Source organism: Aethalodelphis obliquidens, unplaced genomic scaffold, assembly GCF_003676395.1.
Source record: "Aethalodelphis obliquidens isolate GAN/ISIS:26980383/991018 unplaced genomic scaffold, ASM367639v1 scaffold30, whole genome shotgun sequence".
Lineage (NCBI taxonomy): Eukaryota > Metazoa > Chordata > Mammalia > Artiodactyla > Delphinidae > Aethalodelphis > Aethalodelphis obliquidens.
The window spans coordinates 3,946,384-3,962,498 of NW_020837974.1; the positions used below are offsets into that span (position 1 = coordinate 3,946,384).

Consider the following 16,115-nt stretch of genomic DNA (forward strand, 5'->3'; position numbering starts at 1 on the left):
CACACAAACCAGCAGAGCGGACTTCCTCCTGCCTTGGCACGTGTGCCTTGACGAGCTTGGAGGTACAGGGCCTGGGTGCCCCCTTTCCATACTGCAAGGAGCCTTGTGTGCATCCGTCCACACGCCAACACAGCAGGCTTGGGCCCCTTGGGACCTGGATGTGCTGTCTGGGCAGCCTTGGAGGACAGGCCCGGGTAGAGGTGGGCACAGGCCCTGGGAGAAGTCGGCTGGATGAGCTAAGCTTGGAGTCCAGGGAGGACGCCTTCATGAGAACAGGACCCCTACGCCCAGCTTGGGGAGGAGGGGAGGCACTTCTCTTATTTGGCAGATAAGATGAGGAAGTTTCCAACCTCGAGGGGGGACCTGGGTCCTGAGCCCACCCTGTGGTCGCGGTCCCTGGCAGACCTCCAGGTGGTCAGCCCTGCAGGGACTCCAGAGAGGCAGACGCTGGGTTGGGCCCTTCTATGCAGTATTATGTTACCCAGAGCATACCTGTTCCCATCTTACAGAGGAGGAGACTGAGGTTCAGAGTAGCGAGGCAGAGCTTTGAGGGTGGAACGGGGTGTCCCATGGGTGTCCAGTAAGTAGGCGGTGATTGAAGATGGACGTGGGCGTGTGGCCGTCTTGCGGGGGCAGCGGGACCAGAGGGGCCTGAGCTGTCAGCAGAAGCGCTGATTGGCTGCTGATGACGAAACTGGGATGCCTGCGCTGTGATTGGTGGTCCCTGGGGGCGGGAGTCTCGAGATTGACAAGCACAGATGGCGGCTACAAAGGGACGTCGGGCTCTCAGCGGGGTCCAGGCGGCCAACCCTCCACCACTGTTAAAGCCAGGCTGGAAGCCAGAAAAGTCTCAGTGACGTGGAAGGGAACAGATGAGTCCTCCGGAGCCAAGCTCCTCCAGACTGCAGGGATGGGGATGCACTGGAAGGGGCTCAGGGAGGGGTCCCCAGTTGGGCAGTTGAGCGAGGTTGAGCGAGGTGGTTCCCTGCGGTGCCCGGGGTGGGTGCCTGCCCAGGAGCAGGAATGACCTGTCCTGGAATGATGCAGGCACCCCTCCCCGCATCCTCCCAGCCAGGCCCAGGCACTGATTCTGAATTCCACGCGTTCTGCAAAAATGGGCGCAGAGCAAGTGGCTGCGCGTTACAGGGGCTTATTCCCCCGCCCCACACACACCCCGCGAATGAGGCGCAAAGGCTGGTGGGGGAGGTGATCACACCTAGGGAGGAGGGGGGCCTAACCCAATACTAGGGACAGGAAAGGCAACCAGGGCAAGGGAACCGCACGAGCAAAGGTCAGGTGGGAGGAACCTTGGGGCGGGGCCTGGTTGGGTCCCGGATGAAGAGTGGATTTGAGTGAGGCCATTGTCTCTAGGCCCACGTGGAGGCGACAGGCGTTACCGGAAGGCGGCAGACACTCCCGGGGGCGCAAATGGAGCACCGTGGGGACCACCAGATTCACTCCTGCGCACGCACCGGGACTCCCCGTGTCCTGGTCGAAAGGTGCCCCCCCCCGTCAGAATTGGCTTTGGGGCCCCCAGGGCGCAGATTCCAGAGCAAAGGATGCGGTTCTTCCTCAGCGATTCCCAGTTCACAAGGGTCACTGTGTGATCCTGCACACACGCACACGGGCTTGTGTACATGCATGGGTGAGTGCACACAGGAACACAGGCATGTACAGGAGCCCAGTGCACACACAACACGCATGCACATAGAGACATACGTGGACGCAGGCACAGGCACACGGACAAGCCCACAGGAACAAAGAGCTTACGGTTTGCTCACCAGCCTGCATTGACTCAGCCCACAGGCTTCCAACCACTGTGCCTGGGGACTCCGTTCCCCTCAGTTTTCCCAGACCCTGACTGCAGCTCCTCTCACCTCCAGCTGGGTCAGGGGCCAGTGGGCCCCACAGTTCTGAGGCTGGGTTCCCCCCAAGCCTGCCATGGAGGGCCAGCAAGAGTCCAGGCTCCCACTGCTCAGATGGGGACATCAAGGCCTAGAGAAATGCCCAGTGAGTCTGGGCAGCTGCAGCCAGTGCTCCAAGCTACTCGTTGGGGTTAATTGTGAGCCTAAAAGATCATGTCAGAAGGAAAAACATTCAATTAAACTTGTAAGGAAGAAAAAAGGAAGGAGAGGCAGCCCTTCTTCCCTTCCGTGGCTCTTTTCCCTGTTAGGGGCAGGACTGCCGGAGGCCGGGCAGATGGGGGCAGCTGCGGTCCCCAGGATGTAACCTGGCCAGAGTAAACTGGCATCTCCACAGGTTGGTCCTTTAGGTCCGTCTTGGGGTGGGACCCCAAGCCCTGCTGAGGGCTCCAGCCCCAGCAGGACACAGGTGGTCCCCCCTGGTGGGGGGAAGCCTCTGAACTTCCTAGGTGCATCTCCACAGGACACTTCAAGCCCCCTGCCCTCCCCAGCTCAGGCTCCTCCCCTGTTCATTTCTGGGGAGAACTCAGTGGAGGATATCCCAGACCTGGCTGGGCCCTGCTTCCTCCAGGGCCTCTGCCAGAATTGCAAAGTATGAGAGGTGACCTCCAGTGACCTTGGGGCTCATAGCTCACACTGAAGTGTAAGGTAGGTGAGGCTACAAAGGGACCCCCGCCACTCTGGACTTCCTGGGGATGCTCTGGCCTCAGTTTCCCTCATTTGAGCGACGGACAGCTGGTTCCCTGGGCCTCAAGACTGTCAGATGGGGGAGGGGCTCTGAGACCTCCGGGGCAGCGATAGGAGAAGGGAACAGATGGGGTCTCCCCAGGCAGAAGGAGGCCTGGAGAAGGGGCTCAGGCCTGGGAAGGGTAGGCTGGAGCTGAGCATTTGGCCTGAAGCCCCAGCCCTTTAGTGGGGCCCCTGAACTTAACCAGGAGGAGGCTGATTCTCCGTGAGGAGATGGGGGGAAGAGAAATTGCTCTCCTCTCCCTGCCCCCTCCCCCCAGTCCAGGCCTGACCCCCAGAAGGGGAAGGGAAACCCACCTTCCAGGAACCTGGAACTGGGCAAGCTGCTCTGAAAGGTTTACTATTACTATCATTATTGTTACTTTAAGAATTAAGAGAGGGACTTCCCTGGTGGCACAGTGCTTAAGAATCTGCCTGCCAATGCAGGGGACACGGGTTCAAGCCCTAGTCCGGGAAGATCCCACATGCCGCAGAGCAACTAAGCCAGTGTGCCACAACTACTGAGACTGCACTCTAGAGCCCACGAGCCACAACTACTGAAGCCCTCGCGCCTAGAGCCTGTGCTCTGCAACAAGAGAAGCCACCACAATGGGAAGCCCGCGCACTGCAACGAAGAGTAGTCCATGCTCACCGCAACTAGAGAAAGCCCGCGCACAGCAAAGAAAACCCAATGCAGTCAAAAAGAAATAAATAAGGGCTTCCCTGGTGGCGTAGTGGTTGAGAGTCCGCCTGCCGATGCAGGGGACATGGGCTCATGCCTCGGTCCGAGAAGATCCCACGTGCCGCAGAGCTGCTTGGCCCGTGAGCTATGGCCGCTGAGCCTGCGCGTCCGGAGCCTGTGCTCTGCAACGGGAGAGGCCACAACAGTGAGAGGCCCACGTACCGCAAAAAACAAATAAATAAATAAATAAATTTTTTTAAAAAAAAGAATTAAGAGAATAGGGACTTCCCTGGTGATCCAGCAGTTAAGACTCCTTACTCCCAATGCAGGGGCTGGGTTGGATCCCTGGTCAGGGAACTAGATCCTACATGCCACAACTAAAGATCCCGTGTGCGGCAACTAAGACCCGGCGCAGCCAAATAAATAAATAAATATTTAAAAAAAAAGAATTAAGAGAATAAATACCTAGAGTATAAAGTCAAAGGGTGCCCCAGCTCCAGTCCTCCCCCCAGAGGTAACACTGAAGTTACTTATACTCTTCCAGAAATTTTTTTTTTTTTTTTTTTGCGGTACGCGGGCCTCTCACTGTTGTGGCCTCTCCCGCTGCGGAGCACAGGCTCCGGACGCGTAGGCTCAGCGGCCATGGCTCACGGGCCCAGCTGCTCTGCGGCACGTGGGATCTTCCCGGACCGGGGCACGAACCTGTGTCCCCTGCATCGGCAGGTGGACTCTCAACCACTGTGCCACCAGGGCAGCCCCCAGAAAATCTTATTTTTTATTTAAGGAATATAGCCCTTACTATGTGCCAGGTACAAAGCCCTTCATTACCTCACTTAGTCCTTATGATGGGCTGAATTGTGTCCCTACCAAATTCATATGATGAGGTCCTAACTCCCAGTACCTCAGACTGTGACTGTTTGTGGAGGTCGGGTATTTAAAGAGGTGATTAAAATTAAATGAGGTCATTGGGGTGGGCCCTACTCCAATATGACTGGTATCCTTATAAGAGGAGGGGATTAGGGACTTCCCTGGTGGCGCAGGGGTTAAGAATCCGCCTGCCGATGCAGGGGACACCGGTTCGAGCCCTGGTCTGGGAAGATCCTACATGCCGCGGAGCATCTAAGCCTGTGCGCCGCAACAACTGAGCCTGAACTCTAGAGCCAGTGTGCCACAACTACTGAGCCTGTGCCCATGCTCCACAACAAGAGAAGCCACCGCAATGAGAAGACTGCGCACCGCAAGGAAGAGTAGCACCCACTGGCCGCAACGAGAGAAAAGTCTGCGTGCAGCAACGAAGACCCAACGCAGCCAAAAAAAAAAAGAGGAGGGGATTAGAACACAGACAGGCACAGAGGGATGACCATGTGAGGACAGGGGGAGAAAACAGCTGTCTGCAAGCCAAGGAGAGAGGCCCAGGAGACATCAACTCTGCTGATACCTTGATCTCAGACTTCTGGCTTCCAGAACTGTGAGCTAATATATGTTTTTCTTTAAACCGCCCAGCCTGTGGTACTTCGTAACGGTGGCCCCAGGAAATTAATACAAACCTTATAACAGCCCCGCATGGTAGGTACTGTTGTTGTTCCACTTACTGGTGCAGAAATTGAGGCACAGAGAGGTCAAGTAACTTGCTCAAGGTCACACACCCAGTTCGTGGTGCAACTGGAATTTTTATATAAAAACCTAACAGGTGGAAATGCAAATCAAAGTCAAAATGAGATACCACCTCACACCTGTCAGAATGGCTATTCTCCAAATGACAAAAAATAACAAGTGTTGGAGAGGAATTTTGGGGAAAAGAGAAGCCTCATGCACTGTTGGTGAGAATGTAAATTGGTGCAGCCACTATGGAAAACAGTATGGAGGGTCCTCAAAAAACTAAAAATAGAACTACCATATGATCCAGCAATCCCACTCCTGGGTATTTACCCGAAGATCACTAAATCAAGGGGTTTCCCTGATGGCGCAGTGGTTGGGAATCCGCCTGCCAGTGCAGGGGTCACGGGTTCGAGCCCTGGTCCGGGAAGATTCCCACATGCCGTGGAACAACTGGGCCCGTGAGCCACAGCTACTGAGCCCACGTGCCACAACTACTGAAGCCCGCATGCCTAGAGCCTGTGCTCCGCACCAAGAGAGGACACTGCAATGAGAGGCCAGCACACCACACCGAAGAGTAGCCCCCGCTCGCCACAACTAGAGAAAGCCTGCGTGCAGCAACAAAGACCCAGCGCAACCAAAAATAAATAAATAAATTTATTTTTAAAAAACCTACTAATTCGAAAAAATACATCTACCTCAATGTTCATAGCAGCATTATTTATAATAGTCAAGATACAAAGACAGGGCTTCCCTGGTGGCGCAGTGGTCGAGAGTCCACCTGCCGATGCAGGGGACACGGGTTCGTGCCCCAGTCTGGGAAGATCCCACATGCCGCGGACCGGCTGGGCCCGTGAGCCATGGCCACTGAACCTGCGCGTCCGGAGCCTGTGCTCCACAACGGGAGAGGCCACAACAGTGAGAGGCCTGCGTACCACAAAAAAAAAAAAAAAAAAAAAGATATAAAGACAACCTAAGTGCCCATCAATAGATGAATGGATAAAAATGGATAAAGAAGATGTGATACACACACACGCACACACACACACACACACACATACATACACACACACACACAATGGAATACTGCTCAGCCATAAAAAAGAATGAAGTCTTGCCATTTGCGACAATGAGGCTGGGCCTAGAGGTATTATGCTAAGTGAAATAAGTCAAAGACGAATACCATACGATTTCACTTATATGTGGAATCTAAAAAACAAAACAAATGAGCAAACATAACAAAACAAACAGACCCAGACACAGGGAACGAACAGGTGGTTGCCAGAAGGGAGGGATTGGGGGGATGAGTGAAATAGGTGAAGGGGATTTAGAGGTACAAGCTTCCAGTTACAAAATAAGTATCACCAGAATGAAATGTACAGCATAGGGAATATAGTCAATAATATTGTAATAACTTTGTATGGTGACAGATGGTAACCAGACTTGTGGTGATCATTTTGTAACGTATATAGTACATTAGAGTAATGTATACTATGTATATGTATAATCTAATGTACACTATGTTGTACACCTGAAACCAACACAACATTGTAAGTCAATTATGCTTCAATAAAAAAATCAACAAACATAACAGGACTTCCCTGGAGATCCAGTGGTTAAGACTCCGCGCTTCCACTGCAGGGGACGCGGGTTTGATCCCTGGTTGGGGAAGATCCCACATGCCGCACAGCATGGACAAAAAAAAAAAAAAAAAAAATCAACAAACATGACAAGTATGTACCGGCACACAGGCACTCAGAGTCATCAGTTCTCCCAGAAACAGATGGATAGAAGCATTCAGGCCAAGTGACTACTTTGGAGGTGACCCGGGGACAGGGAGAGGAGGCGAGAAGGAAGGCAATGGCAGGGCAGCACCGTGGGCACCGGGCCCTGAACCCCTGTGGGTGGTTCAGGAGATCAGGACAACACACTGCAGAGCCTTCCCTGAGGAGCAGGGACGCAGGCCTGTCACCACCAAACCTCTCCATCATGGTGGGCTGCTTTCCAGAGCGCCAAGCTGTACTCTGGACTTCCCCTGTGTGGACAGGACGGATGCGTGCCTGCAGCTGGGGGACTGCTGGGCGGGGGGCAGAGGGTGGCGCGGGGGTTCGAAGGCAGCACCTCTGCTGCAGAGGGGGAGCCGAGGGGATACGTGAGGGGCACCGACATGGCTGCTATGGCCTATGTTGTCATGCACTTATTATTATGACCCCTGTTGCATTTATTTTATTCCAATTAACTAATTAAATACCTTTTAATTGTGGTAAAATACACTAGCACAAAAGCTGCCATCTTAACCGAGCCGGCTCGACCATGGCAGCCGCCGCCGCGGCGAATCCGGCCCCTGCGCTCCCCGCCCGTCGCTGATCGGCCGTTAACCAGCCCGCCCGCTGGTCCCCCCGCCGGTGCCGCAGCGGCCCAGGCTTCGGACAAGTTTCCGCCGCCGGAGGCGAAGGCAGGGAGGACGGACGTGGGGAGTCGGGCGCCCCCGGCCCACTCGGCGCTCCCGCCCGCGATGTGGGGGCGCTTCCTGGCCCCGGAGGCCGGCGGCCGGGACAGCCCCGGCGGAGCCCGCAGCTTCCCGGCGGGCCCAGATTATTCTTCATCAGCATGGTTACCTGGTAATGAATCATTGTGGCAGGCCACAACTGTTCCATCTAACCAGCGAAATAACCATATCAGGAGACATAGTATAGCTTCTGACAGTGGTGACACTGGCATTGGAACTTCCTGTTCTGACAGTGTGGAAGATCATTCAACTTCAAGTGGCACATTATCTTTTAAGCCTAGTCGATCGTTGGTTACTCTTCCTACTGCCCATGTCATGCCATCTAACTCCAGCACTTCAGTTTCCAAACATAGGGAATCATTGACATCAGATGGCTCAAAATGGAGTATAAGCCTTATGCAAACATTGGGAAACCACAGTAGGGGAGAGCAGGACTCTTCACTAGACATGAAGGACTTCCGGCCTCTCCGGAAATGGTCATCTTTATCCAAACTCACTGTCCCAGGTAACTGCAGCCAGGGTGGCATTGTGCACCCAGAAGAGTCAAGGAGAGGTTTAGAAAAGACAGGGAGAGACAAGGCTTTAACATCACAACTAAGGACAATTGGACCTAGCTGTTTACATGACAGTATGGAGATGCTTAAGCTAGAGGACAAGGAAATAAATAAAAAACGACCATCAACTCTGGACAACAAATATAAATTTGAGAGCTGCAGCAAAGAGGACTTTAGAGCTTCTTCCTCCATTCCTAGGAGACAGGCCTTAGACATGACATATAGTGCCTTACCTGAAAGCAAGCCCGTTATGACAAGCTCAGAGGCTTTTGAACCGCCGAAATATTTAATGCTTGGTCAACAAGCAGTAGGTGGAGTTCCCATTCAGCCTTCTGTGAGGACGCAGATGTGGCTTACTGAGCAATTGCGGACAAACCCTTTGGAAGGTAGAACTACAGAGGACTCTCACAGTATAGCTCCTTGGCAGCAGCAGCAGATTGAAGGGTTTCGACATGAAACTGAAACACCAGTGCAGGTTTTGACTGGATCATCTCGTCAAAGTTATTCACCTCCTGGCTATCAAGATTTCAATAAGTGGGAATCAGTGCTGAAAATAAAAGAAGGACTACTAAGGCAGAAAGAAATTGTAATTGATCGGCAGAAGCAACAAATTACCCACCTGCATGAAAGAATAAGGGATAATGAATTACGAGCACAACATGCCATGTTAGGACATTACGTAAATTGTGAGGATTCTTATGTGGCTAGTTTGCAGCCACAATATGAGAATACTTCCCTCCAGACTCCATTTTCAGACCAGTCAACATCCCATTCCCAGCAAGAGGAGCTTGAGCAAAAGCTTGCATCTACTGAGAAAGAGGTTTTACAGCTCAATCAGTTTCTAAAGCAAAGGATAAGCCAATTTAGTGAAGAGAAGAAGAAACTGGAGGAAAAGCTTAAAACCAGAGATAGATACATCAGTAGCCTGAAAAAGAAGTGCCAGAAGGAATCTGAACAGAATAAAGAAAAGCAGAGAAGAATTGAGACCTTAGAAAAGTATCTGGCTGATCTTCCAACTCTTGATGATGTACAGTCAGAGTCTACAGCTGCAAGTTCTAGAAGAAAAAAACAAGAATTTGCAAGAGACTTTGATGGAAATGGAAAAAAGGCTTGAAGAGTTCAAAAAACAGTGTCAAGAAAATGAGGCACAGCTAATATGCCAGAAAAAGAAAGAAAAGGAGTTGGTAACTACAGTTCAGAGTTTGCAGCAAAAAGTAGAAAGATGCCTTGAAGATGGAATTCGCCTTCCCATGTTAGATGCAAAACAGCTTCAGAATGAAAATGATAACCTGAGAAAACAAAATGAGAATGCTAGTAAGATAATAGACCGCCAACAAGATGAGATTGACAGAATGATTTTAGAAATTCAGTCTATGCAAGGGAAGCTTTCTAAAGAAAAATTGACTACTCAAAAGATGATGGAAGAGCTGGAAAAGAAAGACAGAAACCTTCAGAGATTAAGAACATTGCTTGATAACCAAAGACAAACAGAAGAGACCTGCTCTTTATTGGATCAGGGCCAGGAAGCAGACCAATCCAGGCAGCAGACCATTCTTTCCAAAAGGCCACTATTTGATTTGAGTGTGATTGATCAGCTGTTCAAGGAAATGTCCTATTGTTTGTTGGACTTGAAGGCATTGTGTAGTATTCTTAATCAGCGTGCTCAGGGCAAAGAGCCTAATCTTTCATTATTACTGGGAATCCGATCAATGAACTGTTCAGCTGAAGAGACTGAGAATGACCACAGCCCAGAAACACTCACTAAAAAACTGTCAGATGTATGCCAGTTACGGAGGGACATAGATGAATTACGGACCACGATATCAGACCGCTATGCTCAGGACATGGGAGACAACTGTGTAACCCAGTGACCAGTGTTGGTCCCACAGCAATAACGACCCATTGTTACATGCTGCTGTGCTGGGTTCTTCACATTTCTTTTAGGAGCCATGATAGAAACTTGCAAGTGACATACGACTTGCACATAAGTATTTTTTTCTGTGGATTTGTTCTGTTGGGGAGGAATTGGGATGTGAGGAAGTATCGAAGGGGCTTATCTAATCAGGAAAAAAATTAAATTACCATTTGAAAAATATGAAGAAAAAAAAAAAAGCTGCCATCTTAACCATTTCTAATGGTTCAGCGATGTTAGGAATATCCACATTGTTGTGCCATCACCTAATCGCCACCGTAATCTCCAGAACTCTTCATCCTGTAAAACTGACACTGTCCCCTCCCCCAGCCCCCGGCACCCACCCTTACACTGTCTGCCTCTATGAATGTGATATTGTAGGGACCTCATCCAAGTGGAATCATACAGTATTTGCCCTTTTGTGAGTGGCTTATTCCACTCAGCATAATGGCCTCAAAGTTCATCCATGCTGTAGCAGGTGCCAGCATCTCCTTCCTTTTTAAGGCTGAATACTATTCCATTGTACTGGTACGCCCCATCTGTCAGTGGACATTTGGGTTGCTTCCATCTATTGGCTATTGTGAATAATGCTGCTATGAACATAGGTGTACAAGACCCTGCTTTCAATTCTTTTTTTTTCTCTTTGGCTGCACGGCATGGCATGTGAGATCTTAGTTCCCCGACCAGGGATCGAACCCATGCCCCCTGCAGAGGAAGTGTGGATTCTTAACCACTGGACTACCAGGGAAGTCCCCCTGCTTTCTTTTTTTTTTTAATTTTCAAATTATTTATTTATTTATTTTTGGCTGCATTGGGTCTTCGTTGCTGCTTGCAGTCTTTCTCTAGTTGCAGAGAGTGGGGGCTACTCCTCGTCGTGGTACGCAGGCTTCTCATTGCGGTGGCTTCTCTTGTTGCGGAGCATGGGCTCTAGTTGCGTGGGCTCTAGTAGTTGTGGCCCACGGGCTTAGTTGCTCCGCGGCATGTGGGATCCTCCCAGACCAGGGATCAAACCCGTGCCCCCTGCATTGGCAGGAGGACTCCTAACCACTGCGCCACCAGGGAAGCCCTGCTTTCAATTCTTTTGGGCACAGACCCAGAAGTGGAGTTGCTGGTTCATGTGGCCATTCTAATTTTAATGTTTTGAGGAACTGCCATAATGTTTTCCATAGCAGCTGCACCATTTTACATTCCCAGCAATGGTGCACGAGGGTTTTATTTTACTTTTTGACACACGCAGCATCGTATGCGTCCACTGCTCCGTCCGTTCACTTGTCACCTAACACATGCCGGTTTTCCTTATCTGCCCAGACAGACCTCACTCTGTCTTCTCACGCTCAGCCCTGTGACATCCTGTCTTATCTACCTCGTCCCCTGCTCACGGACGTTCACATCCTTTCTCATCTGTCATGACTGGCACAAACATGGCTGAATGGAACAACGGTGGGTAGGAGCCTTTTTACAAGTCTCTGGGGTAAATTCCTGGAAGGATTAAAATTCTTGGGTCACTTGACATTTTGATAGATGTAGTCTGATGGCCTCCCCAAAAGACGCTCCCCCCGGCCCCTGCCCAGCTGTGGGTGTTTCTTTATGCTTTTCCCAACGTGGATAGAATCACTCTTGAAGCTTCTTGCCAAGCTGAGAGGTGAGAACCCGGGTCCTACGTGTGTTGGTGTGTGCCATCAGCACTGTGCTCGGGTTAGTCTGCTAACTGGGAACACAGGGTGTCTGGTCCAGGGGGCTCCTGCCTGCTGGGCTTCCTCCTTTCCCAAAGCACCACTGGCAGATTTGAGGGGTGTAAATAAAAACCTCATACATCTCCCAGGGCTCCAGATAAAGTCTCATCAAAGAGCTGGTAACCAGAACTTCCCTGGTGGTGCAGTGGTTAAGAATCCGCCTGCCAATGCAGGGGACACGGGTTCGAGCCCTGGTCTGGGAAGATCCCACATGCCTCCGAGCAACTAAGCCCATGCGCCACAACTACTGAGCCTGCGCTCTAGAGCCCGTGAGCCACAACTACTGAGCCCATGTGCCACAACTACTGAAGCCTGCATGTCTAGAGCCAGTGCCCTGCAACAAGAGTAGTCACTGAATAAGAAGTCAGTGCACCACAACTAAGAGTAGCCCCCGCTCGCTGCAACTAGAGAAAGCCCGTGCGCAGCAACAAAGACCCAACACAGCCAAAAATAAAAATAAAATAAATTTATTTTAAAAAAAAAAGAAAAAAAGAGAAAGAGCTGGTAATCAAGGAGGCCCTGGGTCCCTGCAGCTCCAGATGTGCTCAAGGGGGCTCCAAGGTGGCTGATGGTCAGCCAGTCCCCTCACTCACGTGGGCCAAGGTCCTCCCCACAGAGGCTGTCCTCTTTGAGGGTGTAGGCTGTGCCCTGTCTGGCTCCCTTCCCCTTCTGTTTATTTTTTTCACTCTTTTTTTGTGTGTGTTTCTTTGTTTTGGATAGTTTCTATTGCTGTCTTCAAGTTCAGTAACTTTTTTTTTTTCTTTTTTCCCCTGTAGCATCTAATCTGTTATTAATTCCACACAGGGTATTTTTTTAAAAATATAAAACATTGTATACTTTCATCTTTAGAAGTTTAATTTGGGTGGGTTTCCTCCCACCCTTTTTTTTATCATGCTCATGTCTTCTTTTGCCTTCTTGAGGGAATCGATTTACATCTATCTATAACAGCTGTTTTAATGTCCTTGTCTACTAACTGTATCTTCTTGCTTCTAGTGATAGATTTTCTTCCATCCTTAATATGGGTTGTATTTTCCTGCTTCATTGCCTGCCTTGTAATTTTTGATCCGATGACAGATATTTAGATTTTCATGTTGTTGTATGCTGGATTTCTTTTCTCTCTTTTTAAAAATATTTTAATTAATTAATTAATTTTTGGCTGTGTTGGGTCTTAGTTGTGGCAGTCAGGCTTCTCTCTAGTTGTGGCATGTGGGCTACCTAGTTGTGGCATGCAGGCTCTCTAGTTGTGACATGGGCTTAGTGGCCCTGTGGCATGTGGGATCTTAGTTCCCTGACAAGGGGTCGAACCCGCGTCCCCTGCGTTGGAAGGTGGATTCTTAACCGCTGGACCACCAGGGAAGTCCGAATTTCTTTTCTTTGTGTTTCTTTTAATGTCTGTTAGCTTCACATGTTTTTGCTCTGGGTTGAAGTTAAAGTACTTGGAACAGCTTGATCGTTTGGAGGCTTGCTTTTAAGTTTGGGGCCAAAGCAGCCCTTCAGCCTTTCATGCCCACTATGGCGGCGACATCTTTCTGAGAATTCTAGCCCTGATCCATGCACTTAGATTCTTTGCTCTGCTGTGGGGAACATGAACTATTCCCAGTGCCGTGTGGCCTTTGTGGGTCGTTTAGTCTGCTTCTTTCTGCTGGTTATTTCCTGGCCTGGCACCGGGTCCTCACATGCATTAACTCGTCAATTGCCAGCTGAAGACAGAGGAGGCCCCTCTGCAGATCCCTAGAGCAGCTCTCCCCTCTTTTCTGCTCTTTTGCTCTGCGGATTCTCGGTCTCACCAAATTCTCAACTCTCCTCAACTCTGGGAGTCCACTGGTCTCCCTCCGCCAGGGCTTCCTGTTCCTGTGCTGCAGCCTGGACAACTCTCTCCAGAAAGGAGGCTGGGAAATTGTAGAGTTCACCTCATTTGTTTCTCTTGTCTCAGGGGTCACTGACTTTGCTCCTGTTGTCCACTGTCTGAAGACTATTGTTTCATATATTTTGTCTGATTTTTTAGTTACTTAAGGGGGAAGGGTGAATCCAGTCATCCTTGTTACTCCACATGGCCAGAAGTGGTATTTCTCCCCTCCCTCCCTCCTCCTTCCCCTTTTTGTTAAGTAACAGCTTTATTGTGTGATAATTCACATACCATAAATTCATCACCTCAAAATGAAAGACTGTAGGGACTTCCCTGGCGGCCCAGTGGTTAAGACTCTTCGCTCCAAATGCAGAGGGCATGCACTCTTTTTTTTTTGGCACGCACTCTTTAGCTGTCACCCCCTATCCCTCCATGGCCCCCTCCAACCCTGAGCAACCACTAATCTACTTTTTGTCTCTATAGGTTTGCTGATTCATATAAATGAAATCACACAATCTGCAGCCTTTTGTGTTTGGCTTCTTTCACTTAGCATAATGCTGTCAAGATTCATCCACATTGTCGGAGGTGTCAGGACTTCTTTCTTGTATGGCCAGATGATATCCCATTGTATGGAGAGACCCCATTTTGTTTATCCGTTCATCAGATGATGGACATTTGGATTGTTTCCACTTTTTGGCTATTTATGAATAATGCTAAATTATCATTGTTTTAAACACATTCTAGGGAAACATGTCTGTAGATTTATAACCCCAGCTCTTGATATCTGCACCATCAGGACACCTGTAAAACCCCAGCCCATTAGAGCAGGGAGGGCTTTTCAGGCTACCCAGCCAACCCCTCCACTTCACAGATGGGGGAATGGATGCTCCAGCTGGCAGGTGACTTGCCCACCATACCAGCAGTGGAAGGAACACTCACGCACATTTTCGGATCCTAAAAACAATGAAGGTAACAGTTGCGTGGCTCCTGTGGGTCGGGCTGCATCTTCACATACACTATCTCATTTGATGCCCTACATCCCCCTTCTGAGGTGGGTCTTTTTATCCTCATTTCACAGATCTCTTCTTCCAACAGTTATTGCCTGAGCACCCCAGACCCTGAACTGGTGCTGGAGATGTTGAGCTGGGCAGAATGGTGCTCCTGGGATTTCAGGGAGGCAGGCACTGTGGAAAATATTCCAAAGGTAGGGAATCAATCAAAGATGGTTAGTGCCTCATGAGGATAGAGGTCAGGGGACTGGGCTGTGTCTCAGAGGCAGGAAATGGCAGAGCTGGGTAGGAACGCCCAGCTTTAAGGTTGCTCTAGGCTTCCTTTTTGGCCTTACTCCCCATCAGAAGGGAGAGAAAGGATATGTCTGTGGGGGAGGTGTCAGCTTCCCCGAGGTCTGAGGCTGTGAGCAGGCTTGGCCCCCAGGGTGCCTGGGACAGGGGCAGCCGGGCCTCCAGCAGGTCGCCGAGATGTGCCTCTGCCTGCACAGTGCCCTTCCCTTGAGCTATGGGCATGTCTCCGTCTTATAGAGACATTGACCCTTATAACTCATGCGTTTCAGCATGCGAGGTGAAGCTGCCTTTGAAGACTGGGCAAGGACGCCTGGTGGAGGTGATTCAGAGCCCTAACTCTGGGCTGTGTGCATTTTATAATCATAGCTTCGCTTTTGTTCCAATTTGGTTTCTCTGTTTGTTTTTATATCATATGTATTTTTGGTAAGTGGCCTTAAACGAGATAGAAATGAGTAAAGAGGGGGAGGGGGAGAGAGAGAGAGACAGAGAGGACCAGACTTGGGGCCAACAGAGAAAGGAGGGACAGAGCCATTTAAGAAGGCTGCGGCCACAGTCCCCCCCAGGCGCCTCTTCCAGCCGTGAGAGGCGAGCCGCGCACAGGGGGGGCCACAGGCTTGGTTTGGGGCACGCTGGGCGCTGCGCGAGGTGGTTTGTGTGCGCTGGCCCCGGGGAGCCCTTGACAGCCCCCGCCCGTCGTGCTGGGGGGAAGCTCGGGCCGCTAGGGGTGAGGGGCCCTGGGAGGCCATCTACGGGGCTGCAGTCTCAGACAAACCGCAGCAGGGCTCAAAGCTGCCCGCGGCGGTTTCTAGCCATTGCGCTCTCTTGCTCGGGGTGGTTTCCTGCTGCCGAGGCCGCGGAGGAGCGGGTGGAGCAGCGGCGGGGGTAGGGGGCCGCTGGCTCCGGGGCGGGAGAAGCTCGGTTGGGCCCTGGTGGGGGCTTGGAGGGGAGGGGAGGGACAGCACCGGGTCTGCGACGCCCAGAGGGCCGGAGAGAGGGCTCGGCGGGGCAGGAGGCTACTCCCCCTGTCGCCGCACCCAACCTACTGACAAGCCCTAGGCGATGAAGAGGAGCCAGGTTGGGGTCTTTCCCCACCCTCTTGGCTGCAGGCACCTCCTCTAGGCCACCTCCCCAGCCCATGGGAGCCTCCTGCTGCGTCTTCTGTTCCCGCGGTCTGGTGTTTTAGTGGCATGTTTTTTGTCACCACTGCTGCGGAGCCTGACAGCCCAAGCCCACCCAGTTGAGTGGCGCCTTCCTGAGGCCCAGCCTAAGCCTGTACCATTTAGTGGCGCGTGCACAGGTGCCCACTGTGTGCAGGGCGTGGGGCATGGTCTCAG

At 51.1% G+C, this 16,115-nt stretch overlaps 1 pseudogene across 1 annotated transcript; it reads left to right on the forward strand.

The window, feature by feature from the left end:
• The first annotated feature begins 7,224 nt into the window (after positions 1-7,224).
• Positions 7,225-9,976, forward strand: LOC113630395 (centrosomal protein of 85 kDa-like pseudogene; annotated as a pseudogene). The gene has a single exon (XR_003436952.1). The product of XR_003436952.1 is annotated as a centrosomal protein of 85 kDa-like pseudogene (transcript).
• The last annotated feature ends 6,139 nt before the right edge of the window (positions 9,977-16,115 follow it).